Source organism: Palaemon carinicauda, chromosome 43 (assembly GCF_036898095.1).
Source record: "Palaemon carinicauda isolate YSFRI2023 chromosome 43, ASM3689809v2, whole genome shotgun sequence".
NCBI classification, from domain to species: Eukaryota; Metazoa; Arthropoda; class Malacostraca; order Decapoda; family Palaemonidae; genus Palaemon; species Palaemon carinicauda.
Genome location: NC_090767.1, coordinates 40,154,850 through 40,166,918, shown reverse-complemented (window position 1 = coordinate 40,166,918; position 12,069 = coordinate 40,154,850).

The window sequence follows — 12,069 nt, the reverse complement described above, 5'->3', positions numbered from 1 at the left end:
GATCGCTGGTGCACGGGAGATCGCTGGTGCACGGGAGATCGCTGGCGCGCAGGAGAGAGCTTGCGCGCAGGTGAGCGCTGACGAGCAGGAGATCGGTGACGAGCAGGAGAGCGCTGACGAGTTGACTCTGCTTCTGCTGCAGGAGATCGCTGGCGCGTTGATTCTGGTGCAGGATAGTCCTCAGCAACAGTAGCAGAGCGCTTGTGCGCTACTGCGCACGAGCGCGCAGGAGAACGTGGGCGCACAGGTGAAACCTGGCACTTAAGGGACTTACTCACATTGTGAGGCAAGCCTTTTTGCCCCGAAGGGACCGGTGCCCGTTGGAAAACGGGGTGCATGGGTGCCCACTGCGCGTCAGCTTCCAGGAACGGTGAAGGAAGATCCACAGGTCTGGCAGGCGTGGGAGATCGCGAACGATCTGCAGAGGTCCAGAGATGCAGCTCCATCTGTCGACTCACGTCGAGGAGGATCCTCTGCGGGGGACGTCGAGGGCGAAGAACCAAAGAGGCGCCTCCTAAGGAAGACCTCTACGGCGAAGAGGAGGGCGAGCCTTGCGGCGAAGACGACCTCTAGGAGCAGGAACACCATCGTCGTCCTCCGAAGAGGAGTCTCTGTCAGTGAACTCCCCCGAGGGGAAGAATCACCCGCAGGAGAGACCGTTGGACTCAGCTCCTCCCTCGAAGGATGTTCGGAGGGCGGAACTGAGCCTTCAGCAACATCAGCTACCAAGGCAGTGGTTTGACCCGACCCGTCGGAAGCCTCTGCCACAACAACGTCGACGATAGACAGAGGATCTACCTCCGCTATCGCCGGCGACTGTTTGACAGCTGCGCCCAACTGGATCAAGTCAAACAGGGCTTCCCTGGAGGGCGAACCCTTAAGCCCCAAGGAAGCCCAAAGCTGTAATAAATCATCATTATATACAGTGTTATCAAAATCCTCCTCCGGAGGAGGAGGAGGAGCTGCCTCGCTATGGGAGGCAACTCCCTCTCCCGAACCCCAAGGTTGGTCAACAAAAGAATGGCCTACGCTACCACTCTCCGGCCTCTCACGAGAGACCGATCGAGTGGGAGCTTCAGAGGAGGTTTGGGCAACGGAAGAAGAGTCCTTGGAACCTTCCTTCTTCAAGGAAACCCTTGAAGGAGAAAGATCTCGCCTAGACTTCTTCCATTGCCGGGAAAACCTCTCCCACTGGGAGGTAGACCACTCCCTGCAAACTTTGTCTCTATCACACCGTTGACCTCTGCAGTACGGACACAAGGTGTGAGGGTCCGTCTCGACCGCCGACATAAAAGTCCCACAGGGCGGTCGGGTAAGCCAGGGCACTTTTGCATGATAGAGGTAGAGGCCAACTTCCGAACACACAACTGTAAGAAAAAGCAAAAAAAGATTAAGGCTGTCAATATACGAGGGTGAGGGTAGACACGTCTGACCATCACCCGAGCCAAAAGCGAAGTGAATCAGTTCACTGGTGTGTGAGGGGGGAGGGGTAGCTAGCTACCCCTCCCCTACCTCCTTACTAACTAGCGAGGGGGTAGTTAACCCTCGTTAAAAATCTAATGGCTCGTCACTCAGCTACGCCAAAAATGATACCCCGTGTAAATAGCGTGGTTTGTATTTCGGTTACAGAACAACTCACCTTCAATAGTAGCGATCATCCGAAGAGGAGTCTCTATGAGTGGCCTCTTTCGCGAACGAGAGGGGTGAACACTTTGTAGGAGAGACTTGCCTGAGACTGTGCTCCACCCTTGAAGGAAGAGAGACTCAGCAAGGGGGGAGAGTACAGTGGAACCTCTACATACGATTGTCTTTACATACGATTGTTCCAACATCCGAAGTAAAATTCCATCAAATTTTTGTCTCGACACCCGAAGTAATACTCCAACATCCGATGTAGATCTTGTTTACACCGGTAGATGGCAGCACGTAAGAGGGACGCCATTGAGCGTCAAGTGCTCAGTTCTCGGTTCTTGTGTGTATCATGTGGTTGTCCTCTGTTTGGTCTGTTATTAACAGTGCTTATTTTCTTCCTTTTCTCACATTTCCTTTTTTATTTTACCTATAATCATGGTGCCTAAGAAGCTAAGTTTCAGTACAGGTAGTGGTGAGAAAAGGAAGAAGGCAATTCTTTCATTAGAATTGACGCAAGAAATTATAGAAAAACATGAGAGCAGTGTGCATGTGAGTGATATGGCTAAACAATATGGCCAGAATAGGCCTATGATCTCGACGATCATCAAGCAGAAGGCAGCCATTAAAGCAGATAAACTATCGAAGGGGATCACCATTATTATAAGACATCGTAGCAATACCCTGGAAGAGATAGAACGCCTTTTGTTGATAGGGATAAAGGACAAAGAGATTGTTGGCAACGATCATTTGTGAGAAGGGCCAGCGTGATGAACAGAAAGAAAGAAAAAAGTGAAGCAAAGAAAACCAAGATAGCATTAAATAGCTCTTTTAAAAAAGTCCTCTCTCCTTTAGTTTCTCTCTAAACATAGCATTAACATGACAAATTCGTAGATAATTTGTATTTTTCCTAACTATACAAACCATAGCTATTTACATGGGGTAATTACTTCGGCGTAGCTGAATGACAAGCCATAAGAATTTTAAGGAGGGTTTACTACCCCACCGCTAGTTAGCGGGGGGGTAGGGAGGGGTAGCTAGCTACCCCCCCTTCACACACACCGGTGATTGCTTCACTTTGCTTAGAGGTACGACTTATCCCGGGGGACAGGGCTGGCGGGCTAATACAGTGGAACCTCTACACACGAACGTATCTACATCCGAATTTTCCAACATCCGAAGTAAAATTCGAGCAAATTTTTGACTCTACACCCGAATTTTATTTCGACACACGAAGTAAGCAATTTTCGTCGTACCGGTTGTATGGTTGTATCCGAATTTTACGACACGCGAAGTACAATTCGAACACGTTCCGACTCTACACCCGATTGTTTTTTTCGACACCCGAAGTAAACAATACTCGTACGCGTAGTCGGTGCTCATAGCGCCTGAAGTGTTTTTTATTTCCACCGATAGAAGGCAGCACATCGACCTCGGAGGGACGCTCAATTAGCGCGGCTTGGGTCAGTCCTCTGTTCTCGTCGGCTTCTTGCGGTTGTGCTCTGCGCGTTCTGCTATTAACTCTGTTTTAATCGTGATTTTTTACGTGCATCCTTTAAACAGTAAATGCTTTCTATAGAAATTAAGCAGGAAATTATTGAAAAACATGAGCGTGGCATCCGCGTGAGTGAACTTGCTAAACAGTATGGCCGTAATATGTCGACGATCTCGACAATCCTTAAACAGAAGGAAGCTATTAAAGCAGTGAAACCTTCTAAGGGGATCACTATAATTTCCAAACGCCGTACCCCTATCATAGAAGAGATAGAACGACTTCTACTAGTGTGGATTAAGGATAGAGAGATCGTTGGCGACACCATCACGGAGACCGTTATCTGCGAGAAGGCGCACACCATCTTTACGGACTTGAAGGAGGAGAGCTCTGGGGGTGATGCTGGGGAGAGTTCAACCGAGCCTTCCTCAGATGATTTCAAGGCATCTCGTGGCTGGTTCGAGAAATTTAAGAAACGGTCCGGGATTCATTCAGTTGTTCGCCACGGAGAGGCTGCTAGTGCGGACACAAAGGCTGCAGCTGACTTTGTCAAGAACTTCGAAAAGATCGTGCAGGAAGAAGGCTACGTAGAGCAGCAGGTGTTTAATTGTGATGAAACCGGGCTGTTTTGGAAGAAGATGCCGAGTCGAACCTACATCACTGCCGAAGAGATGAAATTGCCTGGGCATAAGCCAATGAAGGATTGGTTGACTCTTGCCCTATGTGCCAACGCTAGCGGGGACTTTAAAGTCAAGCCCTTACTGGTTTACCATTCAGAGAACCCTGAGGCCTTTAAAGCACACAACGTCGATAAGGATCAGCTTCATGTTTTCTAGCAATCCAACTCGAAGGCCTGGGTCACTAGGCAATTCTTTGTGCAATGGGTAAACCAAGTTTTCGGCCCTTCTGTGAAGAAGTATCTTCATGAACAGAAATTGCCTTTAAAGTGCCTGCTATGCCTTGACAATGCACCCGCTCACCCCCCCGGACTTGAAGATGATATCTTCGATGAATTCAAGTTCATAAAGGTGCTGTATCTTCCACCGAATACCACCTCTATCCTCCAGCCCATGGACCAGCAAGTCATCTCTAATTTTAAGAAGCTGTACACCAAGCACTTATTCAAGCAGTGCTTTAATGTCACGCAAAGCACCAACTTAACTTTGCGTGAATTTTGGAGGGGCCACTTCAACATCGTGCACTGCTTGAAGATCATAGATCAGGCTTGGGTGGGATTAACTCGACGGACCCTGAATTCCGCTTGGAAGAAGCTTTGGCCTGATGCTGTTGCTCCCCGAGATTTCGAGGGTTTTGACCCCGAACCTGATCCCGTGGTCGGTGGAGCGGAAGCCGCAGAGGAAATCGTCTCCCTTGGCAAGTCCATGGGTCTGGAGGTCAAAGCAGATGACGTTATGGAACTCGTCGCCGAACATCACGACGAACTGACGACGGATGAGCTCAAGGAACTCCATGCTATGTCAGAGCACATGAGTGATGATGAGGAAGAGAGCGAGGAGGTAGAACATGTGTTAGGTTCAGCGCAAATAAAAGAGGTGTTAGGAAAATATCAAGACGTGGTCGACTTCATCGACAAATACCATCCAAAGAAATTGCAGGTTTGTCGTGTAGTTTCTCAATTCGATGATGTTTGCCTAACTCACTTTCGAAACATTCTGAAAAGCCGTACCAAGCAATTATCTATCGAGGCTTTCTTTAAAAAAAAAACTGCGAAGCGAACTCGCGATGAAGAGGATGTAAGTGATTCGAAGAAAACGGCAAAGAGTGAAGCGGAAGAAAGTGAAACACAAAACGGAAAAGAGTGAAGCAAACGAAATTCAGTCAATTTTAAATGTAGAGAGTGATAGAGATTAAAATTACGTAATCATCAAAAAGAAAAAAAGAAAATGTAAAAAAAAAAATATAAAATATAAAAATAAAAAAAAAATAAGCTAAGTTATGTTAAAGTTCACTTAGTGTAAGTTAGAATAAGTTACGGTAGTGTACGTTTATCGTAGTTAACCTCTCTACCTCCTCGCCGTCCGTCCGTCTCCATTCTCCTCTCTGCGTAGCGAAGACTAACAACACCTGCGCTGGAGTTTCTAATGTAAAGTGACGCTAAAAACCCGTTTCTTATTTATCATTTTTTGCTAATTCATCTTATTTACATGTCTATTCTTCTTATTTACATGTCTATTCTTCTTATTTACATGTCTATTATCTAATTTAGTGTTCATTATTCTCATGGGAAAATTATGTGTAGTAATTTATTAAGAAGTTATCATAGGTTTTTGGGCTCAACCACGGATTAATCCTATTTCAATGTATTCTTATGGGAAAATTCGTTTCTACATCCGAACAATTTCTACATCCGGAGTTGGTTCTGGAACGGATTAAATTCGTATGTAGAGGTTCCACTGTATGTGTAAATAGCTAAGGTTTGTATAGTTAGGAAAAATACAAATTATCTACGAATTTGTCATTTATTCCGTAACTGAAATACAAACCACGCAATTTATATGGGGTGACTCAACCCTTAGGAAGGGAGGTAAGTCCCTGCCATACTGGCTTTGGCTTGCCCGGGGACTCCATATTCGAGTGTGCGAGTACTCAAGAAATAAGGAGTCCCTGCTCCTCGCTAGCATGCTGTGGAACTGCTGCGGCCTACATAAGCTGTGTGTGAAGGTGAGGAAGTGACTCGTCCTTAGAAGTTGACCTGGAGTTCTTCAGATGGAAATCTAGGCTAGGGCTCTCCCAATACCACCTCGTCAGGGTATGGGGACATGACAGTATTACACTTAATACTAGGAACACAGGGGAGCATGGTTTACCTGCAGTGGTTCGAGGTCAGCTGTACAGAGAACCCAGGATGCTGCTTTCTCCAAGGGAGGAGAGGATGAAGAAAAGAATAAGGGCCAGACAGATCTTTTCATTCACGCAGACTAAAACCGGGTAACAATGCCCTCAACCTTTTGCTACTTGTCCATTAAGGAGCCTGAGGTTAGACCAGCTGTTGTGCAGCCACCACAGGGCCGATAGAGAACGTATCGAGCCTCCTGTGTGTCACGTCTTGCAGGTAGTGGGCTGTGAAGGTGGTCTGACACTTCCACATCCGAGATAGTATTCCTGGTGACCATCCTCTACGTTTTCCCGGTGCTCACGAACAAAGCTTGCACCTGGGGACGAACTACATCTGTTCTTTTAAGATACAACCTCAGACTCCTCACTGGGCACAGTAGAAGATGGTCTTGTTCATCTGTTACAGAATGAAGACTCGAAACCTGGAAAGAGTCGAACCTAGGGTCTGGCACTCCAGGATTCTGAGTCTTGGCAACAAACTCAGGGACGAAGCTGAACGTTACCTCCCCCCATCCCCTTGAATGGGCGATGTCGTACGAGAGACCATGCAGTTCACTGACTCGCTTGGCCGAGGCCAATGCTAGCAGGAACACCGTCTTCCAGGTAAGGTGGCGATCAGAAGCCTGGCGTAATGGTTCGTAGGGAGGTCTCTTCAGAGACCTGAGAACTCGAACCACGTTCCATGGAGGAGGTCTCACTTCCGACTGAGGGCAGGTAAGTTCATAACTCCGTATGAGAAGGGAAAGTTCCAGCGAGGAAGAAATGTCCATTCCTTTAAGCCTGAAGGCAAGACTTAAGACTGAGCGATAGCCTTTCACTGCCGAGACTGAAAGGCGCATTTCCTCCCGCAAATACACGAGGAACTCCGCTATTGCTGGAATAGTGGCATCGTGTGGAGAGATACCCCTTCCACGACACCAACCACAGAAGACTCGCCACTTCGCCTGGTAGACCCCTGCGGATGACTTGTGCAGGTGACCAGACATCCTGTTCGCAACTTATTACGAAAATCCTCTCTCCGTGAGGAGATGCTGGATAGTCTCCAGGCGTGAAGTCGAAGCGAAGCTACGGCTTTGTGGAAGATGTTGGCGTGTGGTTGTTTGAATAGCTCGTGACGTGAAGGGAGTTCTCTCAGAACCTCCATGAGGAGTTGCAGAAGGTCCGGGAACCATTCTGCGTGTTGCCATAGCGGAGCTATCAGGGTCATTGATAGATTGGCCGATATTCTGGTCTTATTGAGCACCCTCCTCATCAGAGAGAACGGGGGAAAGGCATACAAATCGATGTTGTCCCACCGTTGTTGGAAGGCATCCTGCCAGAGACCCTTGGGGTCCGGGACCGGGGAGCAGTACAGCGGGAGCTTGAAGTTCAGGACTTTGTTGGCTACTTGAGGATCCAAAGACCACTCGGTACTCACTATCTGCGTCGCTCTGGTCAGACTGTCGGCGAGCACATTCCTTTTGCCTGGAATGAAGCGAGCTGCTAGTGTGATCGAGTGGACTTCGGACCATCTAGGAATCTCTACTGCAAGATGGGATAGCTGTTCTGAAAAGGTACCTCCCTGCTTGTTGATATAAGCCACCACTGTGGTGTTGTCGCTCATCACCACCACAGAGTGGCCCGCCATGACTTGGTGGAACTTCTGAAGTGCCAGGAACACGGCCTTCATTTCTAGCAGGTTTATGTGAAGGTACTTTTCTGATTCTGACCACAGGCCTGAGGTCCTGTGGTTCAGAACGTGGGCCCCCTACCCTTTCTTTGATGCGTCCGAAAACAACATTAAATCCGGGGGAAGGACGAGAAGCTCCACTCCCTTTCGTAGGTTCTCGTCTGCCACTCACCACTGGAGGTCTGTCCGTTCCGCATGACCCACAGGGACCAAAGTGTCCGGGGAGTCATGACCTTGATTCCACCGGGACTTGAGTCGCCACTGGAGAGATCTCATTCTGAGGCGACTGTTGGGAACGAGACGGGTAAGGGAGGAGAGGTGGCCGAGGAGACGCAGCCACATTTGGGCTGGGAGTTCTTCTCGATTGAGGAAAGGCCTCGCGACCTTCCTCAGCCTTGCTATCCTGTCGTCTGATGGGAAGGCTTTGTGGAGATTGGTGTCTATGACCATGCCTAGGTATACCAGTTTCTAAGAGGGCTGCAGAGAGGACTTCTCGAGATTTACCATGATCCCTAGATCCTGGCAAAGTTCGAGGAGCTTGTCTCGGTGGCGAAGAAGGGTTGCCTCCGAGTCCGCAAGGATCAGCCACTCATCCAGATAACGAAGGAGACGGATGCCGATCCTGTGAGCCCACAATGATATCAGGGTGAACACTCTGGTGAACACCTGGGGGGCTGTGGAGAGACCGAAACACAGCACCTCGAACTGGTAGATCTTGTCGTCTAGGCAAAATCTTAGGTACTTCCTTGAAGACGGATGGACTGGGATCTGGAAGTACGCGTCCTTCAGGTCCAGTGTATAAATGAAGTCTTGTGGTCTCACTGCAAGTATGATCATGTCTGCTGTCTCCATACTGAACGGAGTCTGTTTGACAAACCCGTTCAGGGTTGAGAGGTTGATGACGGGTCATCAGCCTCCAGACGCCTTCTTTACAAGAAAGAGTCGACTGTAGAAGCCTGGCGACCCGTCTACAACCTCTTGGAGGTCCTTCTTCAACATGGTCTGGACTTCTGCCCAAAGGGCTTGCCCTCTTGCCGATCCCATGGCAAGAGAGCTCAACGACACTGGATTCGCTGTCAGGGGAGGTAGAGAAGCTGTGAACGGGACGCGATAACCCTGACCGATTACGGAAATTGTCCAGGTATCTGCCCCGAGTTGCTACCACCTTGCTGCGCAACTTTGTAGGCATCCCCCCACTGGTGGACATGCAGGGGGACTGCCAACCCTAGCGTTTACGGCCTCGGCCGTTTCCTCTAGGGTTCTTGCCTCCCCTGGAGGACTTCTTGCTCCTTCTGCTCTTGGCTTAGACACCTTCGGCTTTGCTGCTGTCGTCTTCTTTGTGTCCTTAGCCGGACGGGGCTGTTGGGCGGCTGGAGGTTTGCAGGGCCTCGATGTCAGAGCCCTATGGATGAGGGAATCCTGGTTGGACTTCCTCCACCTCTCAGCGGTTAGCTCCACGTCCTTAGGCTCAAACAAACTCTTACCGAGCACGGAAGTGTGTCTGAGCCTGGGGACCTTCTGGTGGAATCTCTCAGCCACTGCGTCCCATCGTTTGAGAATCGTATTGGCCCACAAGCTCGAGACTTGGTGGGCCAGAAACTCGATGAGGGTTTCTGGGTGCCGTAGACACGGTCCAAGACCGTGTCCTTACCCTCACGAGGAGGAATCTCTGGGTCTGGAATCCCGTTGAGGTTCTTCATGAGGGTCAGAACTTGCCAGAATGCGTGTTCTGACTCTTGGTGCTCTCCTCCTGAAGGACTGGCAGCAAAGTCTCCTGTCCCCAGTGGCTCTTCCTGGGGGGACACGTGGACATCCTCGGAAGGTCTAGCTGGCTCCTGTCTGATCCTTGTTGACGACTTGGGAATCATCTTAGAGTCCTTCGGTTCCCTCCTGGGAGGGATACAGGACTCGAGTAACAATGGGTGCAGGCTCTTTTCCACCCCTGGACAGGAAGACTTCTCAGGGAGAGGCGGAGTTTCCCCCATTTGTGCGATGGGGGAACGGTCCGGCTTGTCCGACTCTCCTGAGGATGGGTAATCCTCATCCGCAGGGGAGGGAGAGAAAGTCTAGGGGGGGGGGGGGAAGGAGCCTTGCGCAAGGATCTACGAGGAGACAGAATAGCCCTCGGAGGTGTCTCCATGGAGGGGACTCCTCTCATCCTCTTCAGGGGGGAAGAAGCCGCCACTGATTTGTGACCCACGTCAGAGAGGACGGGCTTCATAGCCTGCACAAAAGCTCTGACCAGGGTCCCAAACCAGGGCTGCTGGCTGACAGTCGCGCTGTCAGACACTCTCTCTGGAGAGAAGTGGATCGTTCGATCCCTTAGAGGAGTCGACAAACGAGGGTTCGCCTGAAAAGAAGCTGAAACAAGAGTGTCCTTAGACCTGTCCCGGAACCGTCCCTCCTCTGGCAAGCGCGCTGTTCTGCGCTTGCGGGGAGGGGAACGAGATGATGACCTGTCCGCCTGGCGACGATCGCGCTGGAAGTTGCGCGATGGGCCCTGTCCAGGATCGCGTGCCATAGGAATCTCGCGCTCGCGTGGGCGTGTGCGGGCGTGAGAGGTTGGTGGAGGGGAGCGAGGGCGCGGTGGCGCATAGGCGATGACACAGGCGCGTGGACGCGATGGCGCACAGCAGATGGTGCGGGCGGGTAGGCGCGCAGGAGATGGCGCGGGTGCGTGGGCGCTCGTAGGAGATGGCGAGGACGTGTGGCGCGCAGGAGCTGGATCGTGAGGAGGCTGGATACGAGGGCGCGCAGCGTCCTGATGCGGTACTGACGGGCGCGAGAGAGTAGTGGCGCGTGGGCGCGTATCCGGAAGAACCGGGCGAGGGCGCGAATGCGCAGGTTCGGGATAGCGCGAGGGTGGGTTTGCACGTTGGAGCGCAGGTGGGCGCTGATCCCTTTGAACAGGTATATTAACCTATGGGCGCGCTGGGCGTGCAGGGGATCGTGGGCGCGCATGGCGCGCAGGGGATCGTGGGCGCGCATGGCGCGCAGGGGATCGTGAGCGCGCATGGCGCGCATCAGGATATGGGCGCGCTGCTGTGCGCTGCTGCGGTGGGCGCGCGATCGGATTAGGTCGCACAAGAGTGCGCTGTTGGGTTGCATGGGGCGCCTTGAGAGAGATTGGAACCTGGCATGCAACCAGAGTGTCGCGCGCGACTGGAGGAGCGCATGCAGGATTGCGCGGCCTGGAAGGAGAGTCCAGGGGTACCTGGGAGCGCCCGTGCGCTAACTTAGGCACCTCCTAGACTGAGCGCTGGCTCGTTGGCGAGAGTGTATGCGCTGTGACTGGAACTGCGACCGATGGGCGCGCCTCGCGCCTAACTCCAGAAGGGCGCTGCGAGTACAGAGGTACCTGTGAGCGCATGTGCGCTAACCTAGGAGCCTCTTGGACTGCGCGCGACGTGGCAGGAACCGGAGAACGCTGAGGCGCAGGTGGGAGCGTGTGCGCAGGTGAGCGCTGGCGCGCTAGATCAGGGCGCAGAAGGATGTGGGCGCGCAGGGGAACCCTGGCGCGTTACAGGAACAGGGGCGTGCACGCGCGCAGGTGAGCGCTGTGACGCTAAGACTGGAACGGCAGCAGCAGCAGCATAAGGGCGCGCAGGTTGAACCTGGCGCTTGAGGGCAAGAGGCGCAGATTTGCACTCAAGTCCCTTGTGCCCCGAAGGGACCGGTGCCTGCGCAATGGCAGGTTCAGGTGGCGCGTAAAGCGCATCAGCATCCTCGAAGGGTGATGGCAGGTCAGCAGGTCTGGAGGGAGACTGGCCAAAGGCAAAGAGAAAGGATATTGCAGGGGCTGTCAAAAATCTGCTTCGGTCACGAAAGATTTCAAGAAGACAACAGGAGAGAGTGTTGGGTTCTCTCAGTTTGCTTCTTTGACAGACCCACTTTTGATAGCACAATTAAAAAATGCATCAGGGATCTGGAGAAAATACGCTTACAACGATCGAAGAGATCTACTAAGACCGTTACCAAATCGTCTGCGATCGATTCTCAAGCCATGGTCGGAAACAAAGAACTTAAGAAGGAGAGTATCCTTGCAACCCCCTCCTCCTACAGTCACCGTCCACACGGATGCTTCAAAGGAAGGATGGGGGGGGTCATTCTCATCTTCGGAAAGTGCAAGGAACTTGGTCTCCCCTGTTCAAGACCTTCCACATCAACTATCTGGAAGCCATGGCAGTGTTTCTTTCCCTGAAGAAACTGAAACTTCGCCGCTCAATCCACATTCGCCTGGTCCTAGACAGCGAAGTGGTGATGAGATGCATAAATCGTCAAGGTTCAAGATCGCCTCAGTTGAATCAGGTGATAATAGCCATCCTTCATCTGTCCAAGAAGATGAAATGGCACTTATCAGCAGTCCAACTTCAAGGATTCCGCAATGTGACGGCGGACGCTCTATCCAGGTTCGACCCGATAG